The 12,847-nt window shown below is 39.0% G+C and overlaps 1 protein-coding gene across 1 annotated transcript in view; it reads left to right on the top strand.

Moving 5' to 3' along the window:
* Positions 1-12,847, top strand: part of ABCA12 (ATP binding cassette subfamily A member 12) — a 793,480-nt gene that overhangs the window by 93,581 nt on the left and 687,052 nt on the right. The gene's annotated exons all lie outside the window — the stretch shown is intronic.

Below are 12,847 nucleotides of genomic sequence, written 5' to 3'. Positions count from 1 at the left end.
ATCAAGTTGTTTTGAGTCAGAAATGCAACCAATTACATTTGGAATGAGTAACCACCCTGTGTCTTGATTCAAAATGTGCATTCTATCCACACAGAGACCACAGTCAGTCTGAGGCTAGTTTCTGCCCCTTTCTCCAGATCAAAATAAGACTCCCCAGTGGCACAGCTATAGAGTTGAGATCTCAGCTGAGTGACCAAGCCAAGACCTCCAGCACCCTCTCTGTCCAACCTGTGCTTCATGTCCCTGCCCAAGCAGCTGACACACACACTGTTTGAGGTTTGATTTACACACACACACACACACACACACACACACACACACACACACACACACACACACACACACACACACACACACACACCTGAGAAAGGCTGGCACAGGTTTACTATCTATGTCCCCTTCTGCCCAGACTATAAGGTAGTTTTTGCTGCCATCAGTCACTCCTAGAGAGCTACGTTAGGGCCCTTAACAAAGAGTGACCACTTTTACTGTGTAATATTAATATCATTACAAATAGTAGTTTGACAAAAAGCAAGGCTTTTAGGAGTGGTCCACACAGTGTCACCAAATAAATATGCAAGTACTCACAAAACTTAAATATCTCTGTGTAACTCAGCCACAATGAAAGGTTTAAATATATTTAATAATAAATAATAGTGAAATCCTCCAAAACATACTTCAAGGCCAAACTGGCCACATCTACAAAAGACAATCATAAGGCCTTCTTCACATACGTCCACAATCTCAAAGGAAGCACTCAGATCTGTTTAGAACTGGTGGTCAAGGACACAACATACACAAATGCCATAGATATAGTCAACCTTCTGGCAGACAAGTTCAGTGAAAACTTCACCCCTTGTCCCCCCATCAGTATAAATCAGGACAACCCCAGCACCCACCCCCTCCACTTATCTCTAGGGAGCAAGTCATCAAAATACAGCATCTGCGGGACCCAATAACATCCCAGGCTGCATCCTATATGAACTCAGGCAGGAACTTGCAGCACCATTAGGCACCATATTCAACCAAGCCTGAGTACTGGCTTCATCCCAGCCGAGTGGAGGACAGCTACTATCATCCCTTTGCACAAAGGTGGAGTGTGCACTGAACAAGGAAATTATAGACCCATCAGACTAACTAGCCTGATTTGCAAGGCCGTGGAACAGATTATCATGAACCTCATCAACAAGGACATTGGCAACCTCCAAAGACTCAATCTCACAAAGTTTGGTTTCTTCAAGGGGAGTTCATGCCAGTTAAATTTGGTTGACTTCTTTGAGACAGTCAACAAAGCCATGGATGAGGGGAAGATGGTGACCATTGTCTACCTTGATCTGGCCAAAGTCTTCAATACTATTTCCCAGACAAGTATAATAGATAAACTCTCTCAGCTAGGCATCAATTCATGTGTTACCAGATGTGTAGCAAACTGGCTCACTGGTAGAACCCATCTAGTCAAAATAGGGGAAGCCACCTCAATCAGTGGACCCGTAACATGTGGTGCACCCCAGGGATCAGTCTTGGGGCCTCTGTTGTTTGGGATATACTTTTCTGATGTGCAGGCCAAAGCCAGTGCACAATGGCTGATCAGGTTTGCAGATGACTGCAAGCTTGGCACTGTCATCAATTCCCCTAGTGATGTGGACATCCTCCAAGAGGGTCTTACCCAAACAAATGACTGGTGCCACCCAGGTTGATAGCAAACTAACTTTTGACCATCATATTGCCTCCATTGTAAGGAAAGCTTTCTACATGGCCCACTTCATTAGTAAGGGTATCTCATCCAGAGACAAGGACGTCATAACATTCCTGTATTCTTCCCTTGTAAGACCCAATACTGAGTACAATGCCCCTTTCAGCATGTACTTCACAAAGCACATGCAGCATTTGGACAGACCACAGAGGTTCCTCACCAGGAGAATCCAGGGCTTCAAAAATCTACCCTACACAGATAGGCAAAAAGCCCTGTCCTTCTACTCAGTCTCATACAGAATCCTCAGAGGTGACCTCTGTCTGGCATACAAAGCAACTCAGACCCCACCTTGCTGGGTCTGCTGCAAGTCAAGCTCCACTCAAGTAACCCACATACGTGACCTTAACCTGGTCTGTGTCATCAATAGAACTTATTGGTGGGACTGATTTGTGACCCAGAGACTCCCCCTTCTGTGAAAAAGACACCCTCTCCATGTCAAGCAGAGTTTCTCATTAACCCTTTTTAAGAAGAACCTGGATAACAGGATGGGAACAGAAAATACACCCCTGAGATTCCACCTGTGTCCCTGCTGGACCGGGGCATCGGGTGCTGACTTGTCGGAACATGGGCTAAATTTTTGGCTAGGCTTGTAAGGGCTTCAAGGCCAATAGCATATTAATTTCTCATGATCCTATGATCTTATGATCCTATAATAAAAGAGCAAGACAATACTAAATATATATTCACAGTGACATCACAGTTCAAAACCACAGGAAATATTTAAAATAACATTGCAGTACAGGCTCACACAAATAAAGAAAAACATCTAAAGTAAGCTTTGTCATATTCCTGACTGTATCTAAGAGAGTTATACTTTTCCCTAGAAACCTACTTCATTAGAGCAAGGCAGATGTGGTGAATGGATCTTCTAGCTGTTGTCAGAGCCAAGACAAAATACAGAATGCTCTGTCTCTCTGAGAGACTTCTCAAATTAATATATACAATATTACTGCTGGGATAGCTTGCAGAATGACATAATTTCTTGTCATCTGACATCTAGTTCCCAGGTTATACCCCCACTGCTGGAAGCTGGTCTCCCACTGCTGGAAGCTGGCAGTATTTAGCATCTTCCTGTAAAAATACATAGACTTCAGATTTTCGGCAGATGTTGGAAGTCATAAAACAATTGCATTCCTCCACATTTCAAGACTAGTAATAAGTTCACCCTAAAGACAATATAGAAAGCTTCCCCGGTACAGACTTTGTGTCTTTAGCTGCACTGAAGACTGAAAGCATATTTTATGGCCTAGCCTATAAAGTAATTTAACTTCAGATATTTTTCTAAAGTTTGCTGGACTGAGGTTAACCTCCTGTATCCCAGTTTCCACTGTAAAATATATACATTTAAACAGTTACAATAGTGCATTTCCATTTCTGTTCTCTTGCAATAGGGCACACTGTAGTTACATTTCAAACAGCACTTTCCAAATACATTTTCAACACACACATCTGCACAAGCAGTTTGATATACACATGACATACAGTTCTAATTCATTGGTAATACATGCATCTTATATAAATCATTTCAATATTTTCCAATGACATATAAATATTTACAAAATTCCAGCTAGCTGTGCTGGCAGTATCTCCTTTCATCACACCTCTCAACATCTTAGAGCAAGAAACCTGGAGAAAGCCATAAATAAAAGTGTGACAAAGGCCCCAAAACAGGGACAGTTTTTAAATATTGCTCTTACAAACTTAGAAAGTTTATAGAATAACAACTTTTACATTAGCATGAATTTTCTGAAGGACACAAAGTCTGAAGCTCAAATGTATGTCATTATTTTTTAACTTCAATCTTTAATAATTTACCATTAAATTGCCAGAAAACCTCTATTTTATGAAAAGCAGATCAAAAACACGAGGCCAAAATCTGAACTTTCTGCTAAAATCTGTGCAGTTTAGAGGTATGGGATAGTTAAAAAGAAGAACCTTCTTAGCACTAATGTTATATAAACTAACGCTTTGCTTTCATATGTTTGTTTTAACATAGCTGTCATGCTGAATTAAAGAGGTTAAAATTGTGGGTTTAGTGTCAGGTATCCCAGCTACAAAAAGCAGGATGAGAATGCATAAAAAACTGTCCTCTAGAATACTGTTACACATAAACATGCTAGAAGTTAACAAAGGTTCAAACAAAGAAAAAGCACAAGTGTGGAAACACAGCAGTCACAGTTCAAAATAGCCAAAGGTAAAGTATGCAGCAAATAGCAGGCAGCAGGTAAAATAAATCCAAGTTTAATGCATATACAAACTGGAAAGAGCTTTCACTATGGAATCATAACTTCTTCAGACCCTAATAAAACAGCGTCTTTCCTAAACATTTATATAGCAATGTCATAATACACAAACCAGTCTGAAGCTAAAACTAATAAAACAATTAAATAGTTAAATGTGAACTCACTAAAGAAGTGAACTCAGCAAAACAAGGTAAACATTACTTTTTCCTTCTCCTTTTGGCTTTTAAAACAGGTTTCAGGGGTACAAATTCATTTAACCCTCGCCCCATATGAGAATGTAGTTTGGATATCCATCTTGCTTCACATCTCTGTTTCATTTTCAATATTGCCTAACCTAACATTCTCATATATAACATCTAACAATAAAAGAAAACCTATGTTCATTATCTTTCATCTGAACATGTTTAGCGGAGGCATTAACAGTATTACAATATATATGGTCCTTAGTGCATTCACGAAACCGATGGTTGGTTTTGCCAACATAAAATCAGTTGCATTGCTCACAGCTAGCTAGATAAACAATGTTCATAGTGTCACAGTTAGCCATGATATGTAAGAAGTATTTCTCCTTTATCTGTGTATGAACAAACTCATTACCCTCTCTGACATACTGACAGAAATTACAAGTAATGTAATTTTTTGGTACCCTTTCCCCATTGTCCATAGTCCAACTTATCCAGATAACACAATGACCTATTTAGGTTCATCCTATTCCTGCAATAAAACTTAGGAGATGTGCCAACTAATACTTCAATAGATGAATCAGAAGTTAAAATATGCCAATTCATTTTAATTACATAAGTGACCATATTTATGTCGTTGGAAAAGTCATAGGAACTCTTAAGATGTTATCCCTTCTAACTTGTCTATATTGATCACGGGTGGGGATCATAAAATAGGGTCTCCCAGCACCCTTCCTGAGCTGGCAGGCACCACACATACGCCTAACTCCATTAGACCCCCTATACCCCCTGTCCTCAAATCTTCCTTAAGGGTCACGATAAATAGGGCAAGCCTAAAGAGGCATTAAACTTGGATTTATTTTACCTGCTGCCTGCTGTTTGCTGCCTGTTTTACCTTTGGATATTTTGAACTGTGACTGCTGTGTGTCAACACTTGGATTTATTTTACCTGCTGCCTGCTGTGTGCTGCATACTTTACCACTGGATATTTTGAACTGTGACTACTGGTTTCCACACTTGTGCTTTTTTCTCTGCACTAAATTTTGGTTCCTGGCTACAAGTGTGGTTTGCCTACTGGTGGAATTTTTGTGTTATACATAAAGGTTCAAACAGGAAGAAGTAATAGCTGGTTAGTGAAACAGTATGGTCAAGTGACATTGTGAATAAAAGATGACAAAACCATGCTTTAGTGTGCATGGGTTCATAGGTATAAAATATGCTAATGACCACAGTGGCCTTTATAAAACCTAGCCATGCATTCCAAACACATCCGACAAATTTAGTAACCCATTTTTTTTCTAAGGGGTATATGTAGGCTGGGACTTGGTGGTCAAGGGGCATAGGTGCCAGACTAGGGTGAATTTCTTATTTCCCATCCACTGGTCCAAATTATACTTAAATAGGGTTAGATAAGAGAAGAACTCTGTTTCACATGGATTAAAAATATAAGTTAATCAGTCTGCAGACTATTGCACACCTAGGCACTAACTAGACATTGCACACCTAGCCAATAACCAGACAGTGAGAAACTTGGGCACTGACAACTTGCCAATGTTAACATGTTTATTTGTACTGATGTATAAATGTTCAGTGTTTCATAGGTTCATAGGTATATACTAGGCGAACAACCACCAGGGCCTTTATAAGCCTAGACATACTATCCAACTTAATTGTATCCCTCTGTATCATGGGCATTTACTGGGAGGTATATTATTCAGGAAGTTTCTAGAGGTTATATGAGGGTATGTTAGTTTGGGCATTACTGACTGATTCTGTCTATCAGAGACATGGGGGGGTGGCCAGACCTGTTATGAATTTCTGATTTCTCATACATTGGTTAAAGTAATGCTTAAATAAGATTAGGCATGGACTCTGCATCACATGGATGGGGAGGCTGTTTCAAAGCACGGGGATCCTCTGAGACACATATCTCTCACCAACATGTCTTATTTATGTCACAAGCAAAAGCCAAATCTTGGATATAGTGGTTCTGATGCTGTTCATTTTGTGGATCTGCAAAATGTCCATCAGAGATGGATCCAAGGATGCCTTGTATGCCAGTCATACATCTCCAGTCAGTAACCTATGGTAGGCACAGTACAAAGACAGGGCTTTAAGTTGATCTGTACAGGACAATGTGTTTATACCATGGATTCTCCTAGTAAGGAAAAATTTGTGGGCATTCCAGCTGTTGCTGGTCAGGTACATGCTGAAGAGGGCATTAAACTCAAAGATTGGTATGATAATGGCTGAATAAAGTGGCACTATGACTTCCTTGGATCTAAATGCCATGCTGTTACTTATAAGTTGAGTAACATAGAATGATTTTCTTACAACTTTGGCCACGTGTTAGTAAAAGGTCAGATTACTATCTACATACCTTCCCAGATCCCTGACTACCAGGTCAACTCTTAGGGGTCACTTATCGATGGAATAATTAGCATGAGTGGCAATTTTCCCAAAGCACACTATAATGTATTTCTTGGCAATGAATGTTAGTCCATGACTTTGGCACCAGTCATTTGTCTTTGTTAAGCCCTTGTTAAGATGTTTGTGTCTTGGGGGGAATCTTTGATAGTTCCAAATTTGTAGTCATCTGCAAACTTGGTCAGCCAAAGGTCCTTGACATTAGACTTTACCTCTGAGAAGTAGATGTCAAATAGGAGTAGTCCCAGTAGAAATGCCTGAGGTACCCCACTGGTGATTAATCTCCTAGTGGAGGTGGTATCACCAGTCCTGACTTCCTGGGCTCTGTATGTGAGCCAGCTAGTAATTTACTGAGTTATGAAGGTTTTATGCTAAGTTCGGTGTGTTTATCAATGATATTTGAGTGAGGCATTGTATTTAATGTCTTAGCCAGGTCCAGATTGGCAGCATACATCATTTTCCCTTATACATTACTTTGGTGACCTTCTCAAATGAGTCCAGCAGGTTTAATAGACGTAACCTTTCCTTGACAAAGCCAGAGTGGGTTGGATCCAGTGTCTGATGGTTTCTTATGCTTTTGTTGAACATTTCATGATAATTCATTCCGCGGCTTTGCATATTAGATTAGTCAGACTAATAAGTCTGTACTTTTTGAGGTCAGCTAATGGTCCCCCACATGTGAAGTGGGTTAGCCATTGCTATAGTTGTAAAGTTACTCAAATGGTCCTGAAAGATTATGTTTCAAGATATTTAGGAGGGACCCACTAAGGCTGTGTTTTTGACCTTAGTTAGTGTGCCAAGACCTGCTCTCTGTTAATAGTTGGGTTGTTATGCTAGTAGGTATTTCATGGGGAGAGGTGAGGGTTGAAGTTTGAGCTGAATTTGTCAGCCAGCAAATACACTATGTTGCTTTGCTCAGTGAAGGATAGACATAGCTGTTGAAGGCCTTGTGGTTGTATTTAGTCTGTGAGGCTATTGTGACCTCATAATTGGCACTGTTGGACTTAACTAGTCCTCTTAGTTTCCTTTTTAGTTTAATTAGAGAGCACATATCAATCCTTATTTTACCTTGGCTTTTTTTCCTTTTGTTATATATGCTATTAAGGTTAGGATTCCATCAGTGTGGTTTGTTTTTAGACTTTGTTTTGGGCTTAATTCTAGTAGGTATGGCAGCCACTATACAGCCATTTACAAGGTTGTATAGGGTCCACATAGGTTGTTGGGAAATCAGGGTTGGGAGGGGTATTGAAATTTGACAAACTATCACTGGATAGGATGTAGTTGCTTTGGAATTGTTTCTAACTGTTACAGAGTTTGATGGAGTTACAGAGTTGATTTTTATTTCAAAGGAGGGGCAATGCCCTCCCATCATACCACTCAACCTCTTAGTACAAGAAATCTGAACAAAGCTAAAAATAATGGTAGGACAAAGTCCCAGAATTAGGGACAAATTTTAAATATTTTCTTATAAACTTAGAAAGTTGCTAGAATAAAAAGTTTTATGTTACAATGCATTTTCTGAATAATGTGAAGTCTGAAATCCAAATATCTGTCATTATTTAATGAATTCAATCCTCACTGATTTGCCAGTAAACCACAAATTTCACGATGAACATGCAAAAAATATGCAGCAAAAATATGAACAATTTGTAAAAATCTAAACAGTTGAAAGATATGTCTTCCATATTGGTAAGTACCAGGTTCAATGTGTTTGAACTTGTGGTGGGTGCGCACTATCTGGTTAAGGGTATTTGTGCTAATAAAGTCCTGGAATTGTTGTGCCTGTGAATTTAATGCAGTGCATGTTTCCCAATATATATGGGATAGTTAAAGTCTCCTGTGAGTAGGGTATTTGGTATAATGGTGAATGTCTCCAGTAGATCTAGGTATGAGTTGTGAGATTTTAGAGACATAGAGGGTGACCTATAGCTTACTAAGATATGAAATGGAACTGTGTCTGTGGTGATTTGCATGTGGATAATTTCCAGTGCATCAAACTGTTTAACCAGTGTAGAGTTATGCTTCTTGATAATATAGACTTAGATTCCTCCACCTTTTGTCCCTGTCTGTGCAGCTGATGGTCTAAATGTGTGGAAGGCACTGAAGCCTTGTGCTGCAAGAGTACTTTCTGTGGATTTAAACCACACTTCAGCAACAGCATAGATGTCTACATTCTCCAGTGTGAGGATAGCTTGTAGAGTGAGGATTTTTTTGTTTAGGCTCCTGGCATTGAGCAGTAACACTTTTAGGGTTCTTTGGGTATTATTTGCTATGTCTATGTAGGTTAGTCAATTTGGCATTGCCTAAAAAAGGCTCTAAGGGAGTGTATAAAGTTTGAGCGAATATTTGGAAACCTAGGGGAAACAGGTGCAGACCATCCTTTGCAAAGCAATGTGGTTTGCTAACTATGTGCTCCCATGCTAACAAATATAGAACCTCCTAGAAGGACACCAGAAACTAAGCCAATTATGATGTCAGTCATCTTTTGTTTATACTGCGGCATCATCCCTTGTGAAGGTAAAATGCTGCACAATGCAAGACACATACCTACCTGAGGCACATACTCAGAGAGATCAACAATGCCTCTCTTCATATAGTCCGGTGAAGTGCTTCTCAGGACTTTAATGCTCACGTGGACTATGATAGAATCATAATAGTACCTTTGATGTAGTAACTTGAGTGCATGTATAACCTGGCAGATCCTGGCTCCAGGTAAGCAACTAACCATTATCTTCTCTTTGTTCAGTCTGGTGGGCAGGACATCTGTGTGTGGTACAATGGAGTCCCCTATGACAAAAGTCCTGTGGTATTGTGTTGGCTTGCCTTATGGACTTTGCTCTTGGGGCTCCACTGGGTGAAGTAGTACACGTGGTCTTTGATGTTGTTGTTGGTGCGTGCTTTAGAGATTTCCAGGGGTATGCACTGACATTTGGAGGCTTAGTAGGTTTTTCAGGTTTGTGAAGATTGCTTTTTAGTGCCTCAGCACAGGTTGGTTTATGCTTGTGGTGGACACTATGTGTAGTGGATATAGTGTGCATTTGTCCTTGACAAGCTTGTTTGTATGCAGGATTTTTCCCTGCATTGACATTGAGTATGTGCATCTCTCACATACTGTGTTTGTGTTCTTTAAGGGCAAAATGGCTGTCTGTGAGCATAAGACAATTGTTGCATTGTCTCAGGATGCACATATCTACCAACTTGGCTGTGGTGACAACTGGAAATTGCATATCCATGTTGTCCAAACCTCTATTTGGGTGGGTTACTGCAGGTCTTGGACTGGATTAGACAGAGGTCTCCTTGAGTAATCTCTTGCTTGGCACTAGACTAAGTTAGATTGTGGTAAGATTTAATAGTAGTACAGTTTAATGTGCTGGACAAAATTTGTAGTAGGCAGATTTACTCAAATGCAATACCAGTCTGTTTGGTGGGCACTTAGTATTATGGATAAGTACTTAAATAGGTTACTCAACTAACAACATCAACGAAAGATAAGAGAGAGTTACTTTGGAGGTTAGATTATCATAAGGGGCAGAAGCCAAAGACTCAGGCTTTTAAAACCAAAACAAGAGAATGGCAGGAGGGTTGAGAAAATTCAAACGAGAGCCCTAGTCCTATGGTTAGAATTTCAGAAACTTTTAGCTTAATGTTGGGGGGGGGGGCAGTCTCAAAGAACAGGGGAAACAACAGGATCAAGGTAAACAGAAAGGCACTGGAATGCATCTTTAAGCTGGTATATTTACAGATATAAAATGTACTAATGCACACCTCCTGGAGCAGAATTCACAGTACTGCCCCTACTGGAATCCTACCATAGACTAAGGCATGAGACGACTGGAATGCAATCTTAAGCAGGTATATACAGCTATAAAACGTACTGAACACAAATCCTGGAGCAGACTTCACAATACTGCCACTACTGCAATCCTACCTCAGACTAATGTATCAGACTATGTCAAAATTTACCAGTAAAACTGTAATAAATGACTAAATGGTGCATTTCTACTTTTGGAAAGAGTAGTACAGTGTAATGTATAAACAATTTTAAAATCTTGGAGCAATACACACTCTCCACTCAACTGCAAATGAAGCTGCAAGACTAAAGTTACAAAGGAAACTAAAAAAGGGAAAACTGATAATTTTTTAAAGGCTAAACCATGGACAAAAAGCAAAGAAATGCAAATAAGTATCACCACACAGGTCACTGTATGCACAACTTGAAATAGTTAAGTAGAATTTAAATAAAAGCTTATTTTCTTCCCTTTTGATAAAAAAACTTGTATCTCACACCTCTCAGAGTCTTGAACAAAAGACCCTGGGCAGATATAGCTCTGTAATAAATATAGCAGACTTGCTAGAGAAAGATACAATCAAATAAAGCCAAACCTGAAGTGTTAGTCCTTTGGGCAGAATTTCAGAAACTTTTTAGTTTAATGTCTAAGTGGGGGTGGGGGCAGACTCAAAGAGCAGGGAAAAGCAATATCAAGATAAACAGAAAGGCACTGGAATGCAACTTTAAGCAGGTATATACAGCTATAAAAAGTACTGAGGCACAAATCCTGGAGCAGATTTCACAATACTGCCACTACTGCAATCCTACCTCAGACTAAATCACCAGGCTATGCAGACATTTACCAGTAATGCTGTAATGAACAACTAAATGAGTTAATTCTACTTTAGTAAACAAACGTACAATATGATATACAAACACTTTTAAAATCTTGCAGTAATACACAATAGCCACATATCCACATAACTGCAACCAGAACAAACTAAAAAAAGTGCAAACAGATACATTTTTTGGCTAAACCACAGACAAAAAACAGAGAAGTACAAAAAAAGCATCACCCTGAAAATAAAATTAAATAAAAGCTTAATTTATTCCCTTTTGATGAAAAGCTTGTATCTCACACCTCTCAGAGACTTGAACATGATCTCTGGTTATTTCATATCAAACAAGAAATAACTGGACAAAAATATTTATGTATTTAAACTTGCAAACTTGTATAGTTTACCAGCAGAAAAAACATCCAAACATTTTGTTATTTAACTTATTAGTCCAGCCTCTGCACTCTGCCTTCTTCATTGATGGACACCATTGTTAAGTGACAGCACAAGGCATCATCATCATCATCATCATCATGTGGCTGTTGCACAGATATCATCCTCAGGTGGCTGTTGTACAGTATCATCATCAGGTGGCTGTTGTACAGATATCATCATCAAGTGGCTATTGTACAGGTATCATCATCAGGTGGCTGTTGTTTGGGTATCATCCTCAGGTGGCTGTTGTACAGTATCATCATCAGGTGGCTGTTGTACAGGCATCATCATCAGGTGGCTATTGTACAGGTATTATCACCAGGTAGCTGTTGTTCAAGTATCATCACCAGGTGGCTGTTGTACAGGTATCATACTCAGGTGGCTGTTGTACAGGTATCATCATCATGTGGCTGTTGTACATAGTACTAATACACAGTGCCAACCACTGTCCGTCTTGCTGCAGGTTTACTTTCACCTAAGGACAAATCAAGCCAATCTATTCACATTCTTTATCAGAAAAAAGCTAGAATCAGTGGACCACAGAAGGAAAAAGTTCATGAAATAGAAAGAGGATAATATATTAAAGAAAATAATAAAAAATAATATATTACTATTTGTCCCCCTTCAGTTTGCTGTGCCCTATAACAACATTCAAAAGCACTTGATGATAAGAAAAATAATTCATAAAGGTTATAAAAAATAATGCAGAGAACAGAGTGTGTCTTGCACAGAAATCATAGATGCACCACTCCGACAAAACAGAACAGTGTTCCTGCTTAAAAGTTAAGTACAAATGTGACAATATGAAGAAGTGCTCCTTATAACTATTTTGTTTCAGATCCTCTCCTTCCACTATGCCTAAATATAGGAACCTAGCCTTGAATAGTGTCGAGTATAGTTTTATTTATTTATTTGTTTGCTGAGTGGGTATGTTGGTACAGGACCCTTTTCAGGCCATTAAATTGGCCTAAGAGAAATATATCAATTATATGAAAATAAGAAACTATTACAGTAAAATGTCAACAATGCAAGTAAATCAGTGCTATACAAATAAAGAATTAATAGCTTAGAATATAGAAAAATACTTAGCAAATGCAAGTAGTATTTCATGTACTGTAGAGCTACAAGTATAACATAAGGTTAGAATGCTTAACTTTGCATAATAAACAGATATTCACCACCACAGCATGTTTTCAGTTAGA

This window comes from Protopterus annectens, chromosome 6.part1, assembly GCF_019279795.1.
Source record: "Protopterus annectens isolate FY-2018-M chromosome 6.part1, PAN1.0, whole genome shotgun sequence".
In the NCBI taxonomy this organism is placed as follows: domain Eukaryota; kingdom Metazoa; phylum Chordata; order Ceratodontiformes; family Protopteridae; genus Protopterus; species Protopterus annectens.
This window is presented reverse-complemented; position numbering and strand designations above follow the sequence as displayed.